Consider the following 16,329-nt stretch of genomic DNA (forward strand, 5'->3'; position numbering starts at 1 on the left):
AAGAGGCAGCCACTCTGATATTGTTAATGCAACAATTAATTCCTCTTATCTATGGGATCATTGTCAGATCTTGAGGCTGACAAAAAACATGCGCTTACAAAACAACATGCAAGCAACAAATCAAGAAGAAACTGCGGCTTTTGCACAATGGATTATAGACATTGGTGATGGTATTATTGGACATGACAATGATGGCTATGCTATTATTGAAATTCCACAGGAACTGTTAATCACAGAATATAATGATCCTATTCATAGTATAGTTAGCTCTACATTCCCAAATTTATGTCATCATCACAATGATCATGAATACTTCCAATCCAGAGCAATATTAGCTTCTACAAATGAAACAGTACAAAAAGTTAATGATTATATACTTACATTGATACCAGATGATCATATACTAAATTATCTTATTGTGGTTTTCATCTTTTAGTCCCGACGAAATCATAATAATGATTTATATTGCAACTTTGCTGGATTTGACATTTTTTGTTGATGAATTTGCGTTTTTATGTCTAAAATAATCATAGGTGAACAAGTGGAATATCTGAGCTCTGATTCAGTTGACAAATCCGAAACCATTGAAAGTTGTCATTTTTGCTCACTCACAACCGAATTTCTTAATTCATTGACAACATCTGGCTTACCCAATTATTGTCTTAAACTCAAAATTGGAACACCTATAATGCTCTTAAGGAGCTTAGACCAAACTCAAGGGTTGTGTAACAGTACTAGGTTAATTGTCACAAGGCTAGCAAAACATGTTATTGTAGCTGACATAATTTCTGGGACAAATAGCGAAGATCATGTTTATATCCCACGAATGTCTATGTCATCTTCACAGTCACCATGGCTTTTTAAGCTATTGAGGAGACAATTTCCAATAATGCTTTTTTATGCAATGACGATTAACAAATCCCAAGGACAATCCCTATCTTCAGTTGGACTTTACTTGCCAAAACCAATTTTTTCACATGGCCAATTATATGTTGCATTATCAAGGGTCAAGTCAAAGAAAAGACTTCGACTTTTAATACATGATCATAACAAAAAAAAAAAAAGACTTCAACCACCAATGTGGTTTTTAAAGAGGTCTTTACAAATATTAAAAGGTAAATCCAATTTATTAGTGATTCCAAATTTGATTCTATGCACAATTATATTTGCCGCTTACTCATATGATCTCTGATATACAGTTAAAACATCATCAAATGAGCCAATCTACAATTCATGAAGTTCAAATAACCAGTCTTCCATTATGAAGTACATTTTCTTATTTATTGCATTTTAAATTTCCGTTCCTTTTCATAAACTGCAAATGAAACATTTCTTTCATGAATTGCAGAAAAAAAAACTTAAATACTTATCTCAATTTAAATACTACCATTCAGCAAATTAACTCTATATGTTATTGTGGCTCTTTTAGTAGGATAATACACTTATTGTTGCTCTTTTAGTAGAACCATTTCTCTTTTTTTAGATAACCAATTTCCCATACAAAATGTTATGTCTCCCAAATGATTACCCACTTCAGCATTAGACACATCATTCATTTGATAACGACAATTGTATTTGTAACAATAAAAAAATTGTGTCAAAATCTTTGTTATATTCAACAATCAAAAAACCTCTTCACCTGCCTCCACCACCACGGACCTTCACACTGATTATTCTACCCATTCACGTCCAATCTTTAGACGTAGCATTCAATGCTCCACAGTTCCCAAACCACTTAACTTGCCGCTAGTTACACCCTCGGAAAAGCAATGACCCTTCCATCACCCACTACCTCACACCACCAAACCACGCTTCCCTTTTCTACGACCTCCACTTCAACTCTAAGGAAATCATTCTCTCAACGCGATTGCCGCCATGACTTTTGGTTCATCAACTGGCTCAAGCAAGGTCAATCTAAACCGAATACCTCACTGGATGTGTATTCATTTGGTGATTTTTTCCTTGCCTTTGCTTATATTTTTCATGCATATCCTGAACCAAAATTGAACATCTTGCCATCTGTATTTGTGACTTTTCCACTTGCAATTTAGGACAGACATATTCCAGACTTCTAGCTTTGAATCCATGATTGTCCATGGACAGTGACTTCCTACTTTGTCACTCAACCTTCTTCATGTGCCAAACCCTTAATTCATTTTTCCCGCCTTCTATTTCGTTTATTTCCACCCATTCTGTTAGGTTTCTTACCTACTACGTTATCATCTACCTTAGTAATTGCACCGGTTATTATTTCAACCACACATATTTAGATGTCAGCAATGTTTAAATCCACATTTTTTCCACTCACTCTTTTTGCATGCATGTTCTCTTTTTATAGCAATGCATGTTTTATTTTGAGATTTTCCTGATACTAATTCAAAACCCTGTTCTCGTGGTTGTGATAGAGTATTCTTAAATAGATAGTAAGAAATAACCGTTCTTTAACACCACCAACGCTATTAAATTCTTTAAATGTTAATTTAGTTTTGTTCTATTTCATTTGTTTCCACATTTTCTATTGAACTTCTTAACTATTATGCTGAAATCTATATAACACACTCAAACTTCTTATCCATCATGTTGTGAATTCTTCTGAATGTGTCATTGCTAACGAGTAAAATTATCCAATAATTTAAACTGATCTTACTATATTGCCATTGCCAATGGACCCTAGCTAGCATGTCATCTACAATAACATTTCAATTATGCATGTACGCAAAAACAGCCTATCAGTATCCTGTTCCATTATGCTACAGGCTAAACAAAAGAGAAAGAACATTAAGTTAAATGGTTTTGAGTGTCTATTGCATTTTGTTGGGTTCTATTAGCATTATTTCCAAGTATTGTATTAAGCTTCTGAGTTGTTAGGTTATATACATCCTCTGTTATGTTCTTTTCATAACGCTGATTTTGCCCTCTCAAACTTTCTTCCGTTTAATAAATGCTTAAATCCATTGACCCATGGTTTCATCTTTTGTTTTCATTACTCTGCATTAATTACACATGTTCTCTTTTGCTTATTTTCATGTGTTGGATTCAACTTCTTAGGTGTTATATTATATGCATCTTTTGTTATGTTGTTTTGATTATCCTAATTCAGAACTCTTAAATCCAATTACTACTCCATTGCAGCAACACCCCAATTTAGGGCTACAGACATTAATTTTGTCACCTTCATTCGTATTATGTTGTCCCAATCGAATTAGTCAATATGCATGTTTTTTAAATTTTTTCCCCGAATGCTGATTTACACCTCAAACTTTAGTATTGCGAAATTGTGTCTCTATTTCTTTGCAACATCAACAAAAATGAATTCTGTTATTAACTTAGAATCCATAAATGCTAACTCCTCTTTTTTTCATCGCACTGCAGTTTAGATTCCCAGCTATCAGACGACCATTAATATTGCAATTTAAAGCTGTGTTCCATTGTGACAAAGTAAAATCAAATGCCTCCTTTGCATACTTTTGCTGTTGCTGCTATTCATATTGTCTTTGCTTTTTAAAATAGTTTTTTTTCCTTGCAGGACGCCATAGAGATACCAGCTTTTTATCACCGGCAATGGGAACCAGATTATCCAGAATTCGTTGAGTTTAAATATGATGGGGCCAACTATGAAATTCGAGTCAGGAAACACAAGGGAAAACTTTTCTTTGTTGATGGCCTAACAACATTGAGGATAGAATTGCAGATTTATGAATCAATAACCATAAATTTCCTAGCCTGCGACCACCACTCAAAATTTGACCTCCACTTCACTCCACCATTACACCAACAGGCATGCAAAAGACCACGCCACGCCTCAAGGAAACATATCTGGACCTATCAAATCACCCAATCCATGCTAGGGGCACCGTATCCACTAGCAAAATATTCATATCTGTTTATATCTTCTATGCAAATGTTAATTTCAATGCTTAACTTTTTTTTCCCTATAGCAACTTTCACCCTCTGTCACACAATGTCTAATCCACTGTGGTGACCACATGACAATCCTCAAAAGATTCGGACCTCCACTACAATAGAATGTAATCGTGCTTGACAAGGGGATTGGTGATAAGTATGTCGTTCAATCTTGGTATAAATTCCTTCAAGAAAGTGATTTTAGCCATGGAGACGAACTGTCATTCTACTATAGGCGTGACAAAAAAATCTGAGAAGTTGTTATTAGACGCGAAATAGATTGGGACGACAGCGACATAGATTAGGTTTTACTGTTGTTATTCAATCTATTTTGTTATTTTGGCAGACAATTTTAGTTATCTTTGTTTAGAACTATCTTTGTGCTTATCTTGTATCATTTGTCAATCAATGAACTGTATTATATAGAACTCTTTAATATAAATGTTAGTCTTTCTGCTTTTTTTACAATATCTTTTTTTTTTAATTCTTTCGTCGAAAATCATTTAGCGAACAACTCGTGTGTATGCTCGGATTACCGATTAGTAGAAATATAAAATCCTAGTGACAACAAATATAATTTTACGAAGTAAAATCCCAATCTCTCAAGCACAAAGTTGAAAAACATCATTCTCAAGAAAGTAGAAAAGCGTCATTAGAATCAATTTTAAGTGCCAGATATGGTGAATCACCCTGAACCACCTAAAATGACTATTAATAGTAGGTCGTTAAATAAATAAATAAATTAGACTGTCATTTAACAGCTTCATAGGTCCAATGCCATCCTTTGGTATGGCGAAAAATCTTACCCACTTAGACCTTTTTCATAATAATTTAAGTGATATAATCCCATCATCTCACTTTGAAGGACTGCTCAATCTTGTCTATATTGATTTGAGTTATAATTCTTTCCCTGGGAGCATTCCTCCATCCCTTTTTACATCCCATCACTGCAAGCAATTTTGCTTTCCACAATGAGTTTAGTTAATTGGATGAATTCATAAATGTGACATCCTCTAGATTAGAGATCCCCTATATCAGTAACAACAATCTGTCTGGGAGCATTCCTTCATTCATTTTTATTGGAAGGTTAAATGCGTTTATTTTATTTTCTGTTCTTTGAAGATTATAAATTCTTTCAATAATAAAAAAAAATATATTTAAATAAAATAAACACATCTTATATAAGAACAAAAATAAAAAAAATAGATTATATTATATAAAAAAAATATTTAAACCTATTTGCGATAAAAGAAAAGTCACTAAAAAAAGGTGGAATCGATAAGAACCAACTTATGGATTAAACAAGAACCAAAAAAATTACAATCTAAAATTAATAACCTATATATTTTAATTGCATGGTGCGTATCAATATCCTCTGCACAGAACCCAATCCAACACAACCCCGAAACTCGCATACAACATAACATAATGTTTCCATTGCTTGCGATCTAAATTCACAACAATTTGACGAAAAAGGCTCGAATTTGAAGATGCACACGATGGACGTGGAAGAAGCTTCTGCACCCAAAGGTTTCCTTCTAGAACCTTTACCATTTCGTGCACAAAATGAATCACAGAAATTGAAACCCTTTGGATGACTTTGTGTGTGTGTCGATGTGTTAAACGCAGAGGGAAAGCCCGTTTTGGTGATCTTGGCGGGAGCACCTGGGAGTGGGAAGTCCACCTTCTGCGAAGAAGTAATACGCGTCTCTACTCGCCCCTGGGTCCGCATTTGCCAGGTTTGGTTCACTTCCTTCTATGTGTTCGATGAAATGTCTCACTGGGTTTCACTTTCATCTCTCGAGTTGTTATTTTTTACTACGGTAATAACTGTGATCGGATAATATGAAAGGGAAACGAATAAGGTTTTACAGTAGTTTTTAAGTTGCTGTTCGCGACCGCAATCATGGTCGCAATGTTTATAAGGCTTTTAACTTTTAAGGTTTTGCAATACTGAAATTGCTGCTTCTGCATTTGACCAAGGTTTCGGTAATGGTAACGCAATGGAAACTGCAATTTAAAACGATGAAAGCAAGTTAGGGGTGTTAGTGTGTCGCAGAGAATTGATGGAAAATTTCACATTTTTATTTGCTTGATTAGTCTGAGTGTTTGTGTTTTGATCTTGATCTTGATCGTTTGCATATATGTGAAAGATCGTGGGGTATTGATGTGTTTTGTTGGGTGTGTCAGTTCTTGCCTGAATGAGGGCTTATGAGTACGTTTGGAAGAGAATGCTATTGTAACATAATACATATGCCCATATTTCATGGTTAAAATATAGTTTTAACGAAGTATATTATTGATAATAAGTAAAAACAAAAAACAAAAAATTACGATGTATACTATTGTTTTCTGTTAAAGTACTTTTTGGTCATGGTTAAGGGTTTGGCTGTGCCTCAACCCATCCTCGAAAGGGAAGCCCTGTGCACAAGGCTGAACCCATTTCAAGGTCTGGGGAGGATTTGTCATACTCAAGTTTACTCCCATGTGAAGAAAGACTGTGGGGGTCTGAGGAGGGTTTGATATGTACACAACCTTAATCATGTCTGCATGGACTGTTACTTCCACTAAAAGTCTAAAACTATGAACACCGTAACTGTACTGTTGTGACAAGTCTCAGCCTTTGCTTCTACCCCACCTCTACTGAGAGAGAGAAGGAACAGGCTCACCCAATATGGCTTTGGATCTTATCTAACACTGGCTATACTGTTTATTCGTTTGCTTTAGGAAACTGTTGGAAATGGTAAAGCAGGAAATAAAGCTCATTGCCTAAGCAGTGCAACTGGAGCATTGAAGGATGGGAAGAGTGTATTTATTGATAGGTGCAATCTTGACAGAGAACAGCGTTCAGAATTTATAAAGCTTGGTGGTGGACCCCAAATAGATGTCCATGCAGTTGTACTTTATCTTCCTGCTAAGCTTTGTATTTCTTGATCAGTCAAACGAACTGGGCATGAAGGAAATTTGCAGGGTGGAAAAGCTGCTGCAGTTGTGAATAGAATGCTTCAACATAAAGAGCTTCCCAAATTAAGTGAAGGTTTTAGCCGGATAACATTTTGTCAGAATGAGAGTGATGTCAAAAATGCTCTTAATACATACAGCACACTTGGGCCACTGGATAGTCTTCCACATGGCTGCTTTGGCCAGAAGAATCCAGATTCCAAAATTCAACTTGGTATAATGATGTTCCTAAAAAAAGCAGAGGTCTCAGTTGCTGCTGCATCTAGAGAGAGTGGCATTGAAGACCCTACTTCCCAGACTCTGGGTAAAAATAATTCCTGCTGCAAAGACAAGGAAACACTTTCCTCAATTCCTGATAATGCCAACTCAGAGATGAAGGAAGTAGAAAGCCAAGCAGTTGGCTCTGCTGGTTCCCATGCCAATCAAGTTTCTCCGGATGATATTCCCACTCTGGTATTTCCATCTATTTCAACATCTGATTTCCAATTCAACCATGAGAAGGCAGCTGATATCATTGTTGAGAAGGTTGCAGAGTTCTCAAATAAGTTTAGGAATGCTAGACTTGTTCTCATTGACTTTTCTCATAAATCAAAGATTTTGTCCTTAGTTAAGGCTAAAGTTGCGGGAAAAAACATTGACACCCAAAAGTTCTTTACCCATGTTGGGGACATTACGCATCTTTACTCCAGGGGAGGTTTGCGATGTGATGTCATTGCTAACGCTGCCAACTGGTAAGGTTCTATTTCTATGATTTCAGTGTATATGTAATTCCGTTTAACATTAATGTCAATAAATCTGAATTAAAAATTTAATAAACACAAGAAGATGACCCTCATCCACGTACATGTGTGATTACTGACCATTGTGACTGTTAAATGGTGTAAGTTTTATAGCAGAAAAAAATATAATAAACAAAAAAGAAGAGAGACAATACGTATGTGGAGGAAATAGAATGATTTTATTCTGAATCAAATTATTCTGAGCAGCAATACAATAAATAGCAAAACAGAAACTAATCACATAACAAGATTTCAGCAAAACAAAAAATTAAATCTAACTTGCTCCTAAATTATAGGAACCACTTATTGACTAGGCTAATCCATAACTGAAACAAAGAAAAACAAACAAAATATGCAGTTACAAAAGTAATTTAAACAAATTTAAACACTCCTCCTTACTTTAGGAATTGCAAACTCCAATTCTTTGCCTTAAGAGTTCAAATTTGTTGATAGGCAGTGGCTTTGTAAACATGTCAGCCAGTTGATCTTCAGACTTGCAATAAATTAAGTTCACTTCTCCATTTTGCTGCATCTCTCTCAAAAAATAGAGCTTGATGTTGAAATGTTTAGTCTTCCCATGACACACTGGATTGTTTGCAATAACAATGGTTGCCTGGTTGTCAACAAAAATTTCAGTTTTGTTCTTCTGCTATAAAAGTAAATCACATAGAATTTTCTTCAACCATAAAGCTTGATTTACCGCTGCTGTTGCTGCTATGAATTTAGCCTCAGCAGTGGATTGTGCTACAATCTCTTGCTTCTTTGTGCACCATGAGAAAACTCCCGAGCCTAGGCTGAAACAGTATCCTAAAGTGTTCTTCATGTCATCAACGAATCCAGCCCAATCACTATAAGAGAATCCATACAACTTGAATTCTTGACTCTTCTCAAATTTGACACCATAATCAATAGTGCCCTTAACATACCTCAATATTCTCTTTGCAGCTTTTAAATGCATTTCACTTGCACAATGCATAAAATGAGACAAGAGACTTACAACAAATAAAATGTCTGGCCTTGTTGCAGTGAGATACATTAGACATTGAATCAAGCTCCTATAATATCCTTCATCAATTTCATCAGCATCATCTTCCTTGCCGAACTTCTCCTTTTGATTCATTGGTGTGCTAACAGATTTGCATTCCTCCATTTGAAACTTTTTCAAAATTTCTTTTGCATATTTCCTTTGACAGATTAACACTTTGTTCTAACTTTGCTTGATCTCAATTCCAAGAAAATAAGTCATGAGACCAAGATCAGTCATTTCAAAAGCATGCATCATTTCTTGCTTGAACTCCTTAGCTAGCCTTGCATCATCTCTAGTTACTAAAAGATCATCAACATACAGAGAAACTATAAGAAAGTTATTTCCCTTATATTTCACATAAAGAGTGGACTCAGATAAGCTTTTTGCAAAGCCAATGCTTAATAGGTGATCATTTATTTTGCTATACCAGGCCCTTGGCACTTGTTTTAGGCCATAGAGGGCCTTTTTGAGAAGATAAACTTTATCTTCTTCACCTTGCTTCATGAATCCTTCTGGCTGCTCTACATATATTTCTTCTTGTAGTTCTCCGTTTAAAAAAGCTGATTTGACATCTAGTTGGAATATTTTCCAGCCATTTTGCGCAGCCACTACTAGCATCAATCTAATTGTATCTTATCTGAACACAGGAGCAAAAGTGTCAGAATAATCAACACTAAAAATTTGTGCATACCCTTTAACTACGTGTCTGGCCTTGTGCTTGTTGATTGAGCAATCTGCATTAAGCTTTGTTCTGAAAACCCATTTAACTCCAATGACTTTTCTACCTTCAGGCCTATCAACAAGTTCCCATGTTTTGTTTTTTTGTTTTGTGGACATTTCCTCCTCCATTGCAACTTTCCATTTTAGATCCTTTTGTGCTTCCTCACAGCTAGCAGGTTCACAAATTGCTACATTACATCCTTGATAAGCATCAGAAAGCAGCCTTTTGCCTCTGATTAGAGGGTCATCTTCTAATTCATCTTGCTACAACTCTGTTCTTTGCTGTCCAGGATGATTATCATTAATGTTGTCAAATAGTTCAAATGTTCTTTGTGAGTTGTCCCATTTCCATTGCTGACCTTCATTGAAGTGCACATCTCTAGTAGCAGTCATATTTCTAGTTTGAGGATGATACACTTTGTAGCCTTTTGAAACTGAACTGTAACCCACAAAGATGCCCGAAATTGTCTTTTTGTCAAGTTTGTAACCTGTGGAACATGTGCGAAACAAACACAACCAAACACTTTAAGAAAAGTTAGTGAAGGCTTATAGCCATACCAGGCCTCAAATGGAGTTTTATCCTTCAAGACTTTGGTTGGAAGCCGATTTTGCAGAAAAATTGTTGTGTTAGCTACCTCCGCCTAAAATGTTTTAGGTAACTCCTTCTCATGCAACATGCATCAAGTCATCTCCATCACTGATCTGTTTCTCCTTTCACTAACCTCATTTTGCTCTGGAGTGTAAGGGGCTGTGAGTTGATGTTCAATTCTAGCTTCTTCACAAAATTGATTAAATTTTGCTGATGTATACTCTTTCCCATTGTTAGATCTTAGACATTGAATCTTGCAGCTACTTTGAGTTTCCACCATTTTCTTGAACTTCACAAATACTTCAGCCACTTCATGCTTGAATTTCAAGAAAAAAATCCAGCACATTCTTGTAAAGTCATCTATGAAAAGAATAAAGTAGAGATTACCTTGTAATGATGGTGTTCTTTGAGGTCCTGGCACATCAGTGTGAATTAGCTGCAACTTTTGAGAGGCTCTCCAAGCTGATTTGGGGAATGATTTTCTGTTTTGTTTACCAAATTGACAAGCTTTACAGTTTGGCAAACTATGAGAAAGTATTGGTAGACCTTTTGACATGTCCCTTTTTTTCATGTTTAACATTCTTTCAAGATGGCAATGACCAAGTCTCTTGTGCCCAAGTTCCGTGGGTGTAATTTGAGTGAAATAGGTTGCATGCTCCTCCTCTGTTGGATCAAATGAGAAGCTTTTACCTCTCATTTTAACCCTTAGAACTTCCCGGCCAGCAATGTCATAGATAAGGCAGTGTTGATGTTCAAAGGACACTTTAAATCCCTTTTTAATCAACTGACCTACACTTAGCAAGTTTTGGTCAATGTCAGGTACATAAAGAACATCTGATATTATTTTGGTACCTGAACACATTGAAATTGCAATGGTTCCTTTCCCTTTTGCAGAAATATAGTTATCATTCCCAATTCTGACCTTTGAGACATTAGTTGACTTCAAATCCTTGAATAGAGTCTTATCATATGTCATGTGGTTCGTACAACCACTATCAATCAACCAACATTCAGAACTACTCCTCATCGAATAACATGTTGCAACAAAAATATAATCTTCTTCCTCCTGCTCAACAACTTGGGCAATGGCTTCATACTGCTGAAATTTGCTTCTACAAATTAAAGCTTCATGTCCAAGTTGATTGCACTTGCTGCACTTTGTGTCTGGTTGTTTCCAACATTTGTATGGTGGGTGACCCAATTTTCCGCAATGCTGACAAGGTGGATAATTTTTCTTTTTACCCTTACCTTTGTTTTGGTTGTTTGCACTATTTTCGCTGTTTGCTGGCTGGTTCTTCTTGACATATTTCTTTCTACTGGATTCAGCATGATGGTGCTTGGCTGGTAAAGCACTTTCAACTGCACCGTCTTGTCTCATCAACCTCCGCTGCTCTTGGGACTGCATAGCACTTACAAGTTTTGCCAATGTAATATTTGACAGATCCTTAGTATTTTCCAATGAAGCAATAGAAGCTTCAAATTTTTCAGGGGCAGTCACCAGTATTTTCTGAACTATTATTGAATCAGAAAATTCAGAACCTAGCAACCTCACCTTGTTAGCAATGCTAAGAAGTTTGTTTGCATACTCCTTGATTGTTTCAGACTCCTTCATTTTTTGCATCTCAAATTCTCTTATCAGATTCATGGCTTGCATTCCCTTGATCCTTTCATCTCCTTCATATTCATCCTTGAGGAAATTCCAGACTTCAAATGCTGATTTGATTATCATGATTCTGGTGAAAATGTCTTGTGAAACAGCAGCAAACAAGGTAGCCTTCGCCTTTGACTTTCTAGCTTTTCTCTTCTTTTGATTTTTAATCTGAGCCATAGTTGAATTGGCTAGTAAAGGAATAATTTCGTAGTCTTCCTCAACAGCTTCCCAGAGATCATTTGTCTTCAGGTGAGCCTCCATTCTTGCTACCCAGATGTGATAATTATCACCATCAAACACAGGCGGTGCTAGTGCTGTGTAAGGAGTTTCAGAATCCATCTATTTGATGAATTGAAGTAAAGTTTATAGGCTTTGTTTTTTTTTTTTTTTTTTGTGTGTGTGGGTTGTATTGGGTTCACTCACAGGTCCCTCTAAGAAAAAAGTTCTTGATACCAATTGTAAGTTTTATAGCAGAAAAAAAATATAATAAAGAAAGAAGAAGAGAGACAATACGTTTGTGGGGGAAATAAAATGATTTTATTCTGAATCGAAGAGTTCTGAGCAGCAATACAATAAATGGCAAAACATAAACTAATCACATAACAAGATTTCAGCAAAACAGAAAATTAAAACTGACTTGCTCCTAAAGTATAGGAACCACTTATTGACTAGGCTAATCCATAACTGAAACAAAGAAAAACAAACAAAATATGCAGTTACAAAAGTAATTTAAACAAATTTAAACAAATGGTACGCCATTTTGTATCTGTTAGTATTGCCTCAGTCTCTACTTATTTGAACTCACATAAGGAATTTTCTGTCGACTGTGATTTTATGATCAAATGCTACATTATCATTATCTACCAGTTACGAATCTATTGTGTTTTCTTTTTATCTAATGTCATGCAACTTCAGCTGCCAATCAATCAACTAAACAGCCTTTGTTTTGGGCATTCATTCTAACTATTTCAGTTGACATCAATGCCGGCTTCTTGATTGACATGGATCTCATTATTTTTACTTATTTCCCAGGCCCCAGTTCCGCGCTTAAAACTTGTATAAACTATATTTTCAGTCAGATAAACCTGCCATATTTCAAATTTTCTCTTGGTTAAGTGAAAACTCCTTTGCAGGCGGTTAAATCCTGGAGGTGGAGGTGTTAATGCAGCAATTTTTAGTGCTGCAGGTCCTGAACTGGAGTCTGCAACAAAAGAAAAAGTACAATCTCTTTCTCCTGGGAATGCTGCGGTTGCCCCTCTACCTTCATCTTCTCCTTTGTTCACTAGAGAATGTGTAACCCATGTAATACATGTTGTTGGACCTAATATGAACCCACAAAGACCAAATTGTCTAAATAATGATTATAATAAAGGCTGCAAAATTCTCCAAGATGCTTATACTTCACTTTTTGAAGGCTTTGCATCTATTGTGACAAACCTGACATGGCAACCAGTTGGAAAAACTGAAAACCTTGAAAGGAAGTCTTTAATGTTGCAGGTTCAGTCTAATTGTTCCAGAAATTATTTCACAAAAATAGATCAAAAGAGTAAAAGAGATGTTGATCATGGATCAGCAAAAAGCAAGAAATACAAGGGGACTCAGGATGGTTCTGGATTGACCTTTACTGATTCTAGGGATGAAAATGTTGATTCAGAGCATAGAAGAACTGAGAGGAGCATGAGTAAGGCATGGGGATCATGGGCTCAAGCTCTTCACCAAATAGTTATGCATCCAGAAAAGCATAAGGATGACTTGCTTGAAATTTCCGATGATGCTGTTGTATTGAATGATATGTATCCCAAGGTTGAATTAGCCCCTTTTCTTTTTTAACTTTTGTGTCGTGCATGACTCTGCAAATGTAACAAACTGGATTTACTTGTGTTTTTCAGGCACAGAAGCATGTTCTGGTGTTGGCACGAACTGTGGGTCTTGATTGCCTGGCAGATGTCCAAAAGGAGCACCTTCAGTTATTGAACAAGATGCATGATGTGGGTTTAAAGTGGGCTGAGAAGTTCTTGAATGAGAATGCTGCTCTGGTGTTTCGTCTTGGATATCACATGGTATGCAGAATATATATTCAAGAACTATTTTTCCTCTACGGCTCTCCCTCACCTTAAAAAGGAAAAAAATGTTCCTTGGCGGTTGATTAATGAGTGACTTTGGTACTTTATGTCTTCTATCAAAACACATAATGAGCATGCATCCAGCCATAATCATCATAAGTATGTTTCAATTATTGAAGCTATTAGAGAGTTTTTGCAGAGACAGTGTGTTAGGTGATGGCTAAATTGGATTTGTATTAAAAATTGAGTTTAAAGATGGCTTCTTTTGTGGTTAAGCATATTAATCAATAACTCAAGGCTATCACTAATAAATATTAGCAGTAATATTCAACAAGGAAAATTATTGAATGAAATACTCCATATTTAAAATTGTGAAAAAAATAAGTTATTAAAAAATTTACATGATCATGTTAGTATAGGATTGAGGTTTGAGAAGGTTCATCTTCAAGTAACTGCAAGTGCTATGCATCATTTGTAAACTTAAAATGTTTTTTCATTAGCTGATAAAATCTTTTTCGTTTGTACCTTCTGCAGGAACCATCAATGCGACAACTACATTTACATGTTATTAGCCAGGACTTCCAATCAACACATTTAAAGAACAAGAAGCACTGGAACTCATTTAACACGGCTTTCTTTCATGACTCAGTAGATGTAATGGATGAGATCTCTAGTGATGGGAAGGCAACATTGAAAGATGATGACAAACTACTGTCTATGGAGTTGAGGTGCCCAGATGTAGAAGTGCACCTCCAAACATACTGCGCTTAAAATCACATATCAGCAGCTGCCAATCCCCCTTCCCTGCTCACCTGCTTCAAAACGGACGTTTGGTGCGTGCACCAGGGGAACCTCGTAACAATTTCCAGTAGTATTAGTTTTTGGTCTACTCTACTGCTAAGAAATACTAGTTTTAAGTGTGTCTTTTGAGTACACGAGATAAAATCACCAATGTGTAGTTAAAGGTTGAAGCACTTTTGCCATCTATGAAGGAAAAATGAGGGTTTCTTTTCACCATGCATTTACGAGTAGTGACATTTGATGGTTTGACTTTCACTCCCGTGGGGGTAACAATTGCACGATGAAATCAGTCATTCCTTAATACTGCATTCTCTATAAGCTTCGCTACAAATTGGTTTGCTATATTGCAATCATGTCAATTTGCATTTGCTTTAATATTTATAAAGATATAGCAAATCAACTTGAGAGAATTTAAAATTGAGAAAAAGGGTCATGCTCGGATAGTATAGAAGTTTTAAACAGTCATTCAATTATAATATGTCAAGTATGGAAAATTTATTAACTTTTATAATATTCACATAAAAATGTTATACAAATAGTAGTTTATAATTGAATAACGGTATAAAATTATTTTATACGGTCAATATTTATCAATTAAACTCTTTAAAATTTTTATCGTTGAATTTTTCACTTGAATGATGTAACATTTCATTTTTCATAAAATAAATTAAAAAGTTTTTTAATTAAAAATAAATAGAGTTTTAGAAAAAATATGAGATTTTTATAATTAAATAAATAATAGACTTCCTCTTCTTCTCAATTTCATTTTCTCTTCTCCTCCTCTTAAAAGCCTCTCTTTTGTTCGCATACACTCAAACCTTGGACTCGTTAACCGTTGTATCATCGTGAAATTTGAGAACCAGGTTCAAAACTCATTTCTGACTGTTGGAATTTGCGAAAAATGTTGGAGGTGAGAGAAATGTCCTTTGCATCGTAATGTTCTCTTTTTCCGCAAAGACCCAAAACCTATCCCAGTAAAACTATGATCTTAGATTCGTTAACCGTTGGATCGTTGTGAAATTTGAACACCACCTTTGGAATCCATTTTCATACATATCCACCGTTGGGGTTTGCCAAATAATCTCCACAGAGAGATAAACGTCCCTCACACATTGACAGTAAAATAGAGGCTACAATTTATTCTCCTTCTCTCTAATGTTTGGAAGCCCTAATAGAACAAACAGAGAAAAAGCTTGAGGAATCTTAGGATACTGTTAGAGATTTCGTTATCATTGTCGGACTACACACGTGAACCTGCTTAGAGGTAAGAGATGAGTTTATCGCAATTGGAGTTAGAATGAGTATGTGTAGGAATCCTTAGGGGATCAAATTGGGGTTTATTTTGGGATGTTTATTGTATTATAATTCTTTCTGTATGATTATGTGAAATTGTTTGAGAGATTTTACTCTCTGTGTTGTGAGAAACATTTTTGTATGAATTGTTATATTGAGCTTATGAAATGGTGATTCAAATTGTGAGTAAGTGACAAATTGAACCTTGTGATAATGGTGAGATACATGTGTATTGAGATGTTGTATATATTGAGTTGTGAGCTATGAATTGTGCAATCACACAATTGTAAGACCCTCTAAGGGCGACGAGTTTTTGCGCGACAAGTATTGTGATGGGATCCACTATGGGAACCCGACGAGTTGAATCACTTTGAGGCGCGACGAGTTAAAATGATTTTGAAAACAATTGAGTAGTTGTGTGTATTGCATAGTTCATAAGTAAAGTGTATATGATTCATGAGGTGTGATAGCATGCTACTTTGGGATAATACCATTGTGATTGAGACCGACTGTATGTGATAAATTGAGTATGTATTGACTTG

The 16,329-nt window shown here is 35.6% G+C and overlaps 1 pseudogene; it reads left to right on the top strand.

Moving 5' to 3' along the window:
• The first annotated feature begins 5,257 nt into the window (after window positions 1–5,257).
• Window positions 5,258–14,802, top strand: LOC114406106 (annotated as a pseudogene).
• The last annotated feature ends 1,527 nt before the right edge of the window (window positions 14,803–16,329 follow it).

This window comes from Glycine soja, chromosome 3 (genome assembly GCF_004193775.1).
Source record: "Glycine soja cultivar W05 chromosome 3, ASM419377v2, whole genome shotgun sequence".
Taxonomy (NCBI): Eukaryota; Viridiplantae; Streptophyta; class Magnoliopsida; order Fabales; family Fabaceae; genus Glycine; species Glycine soja.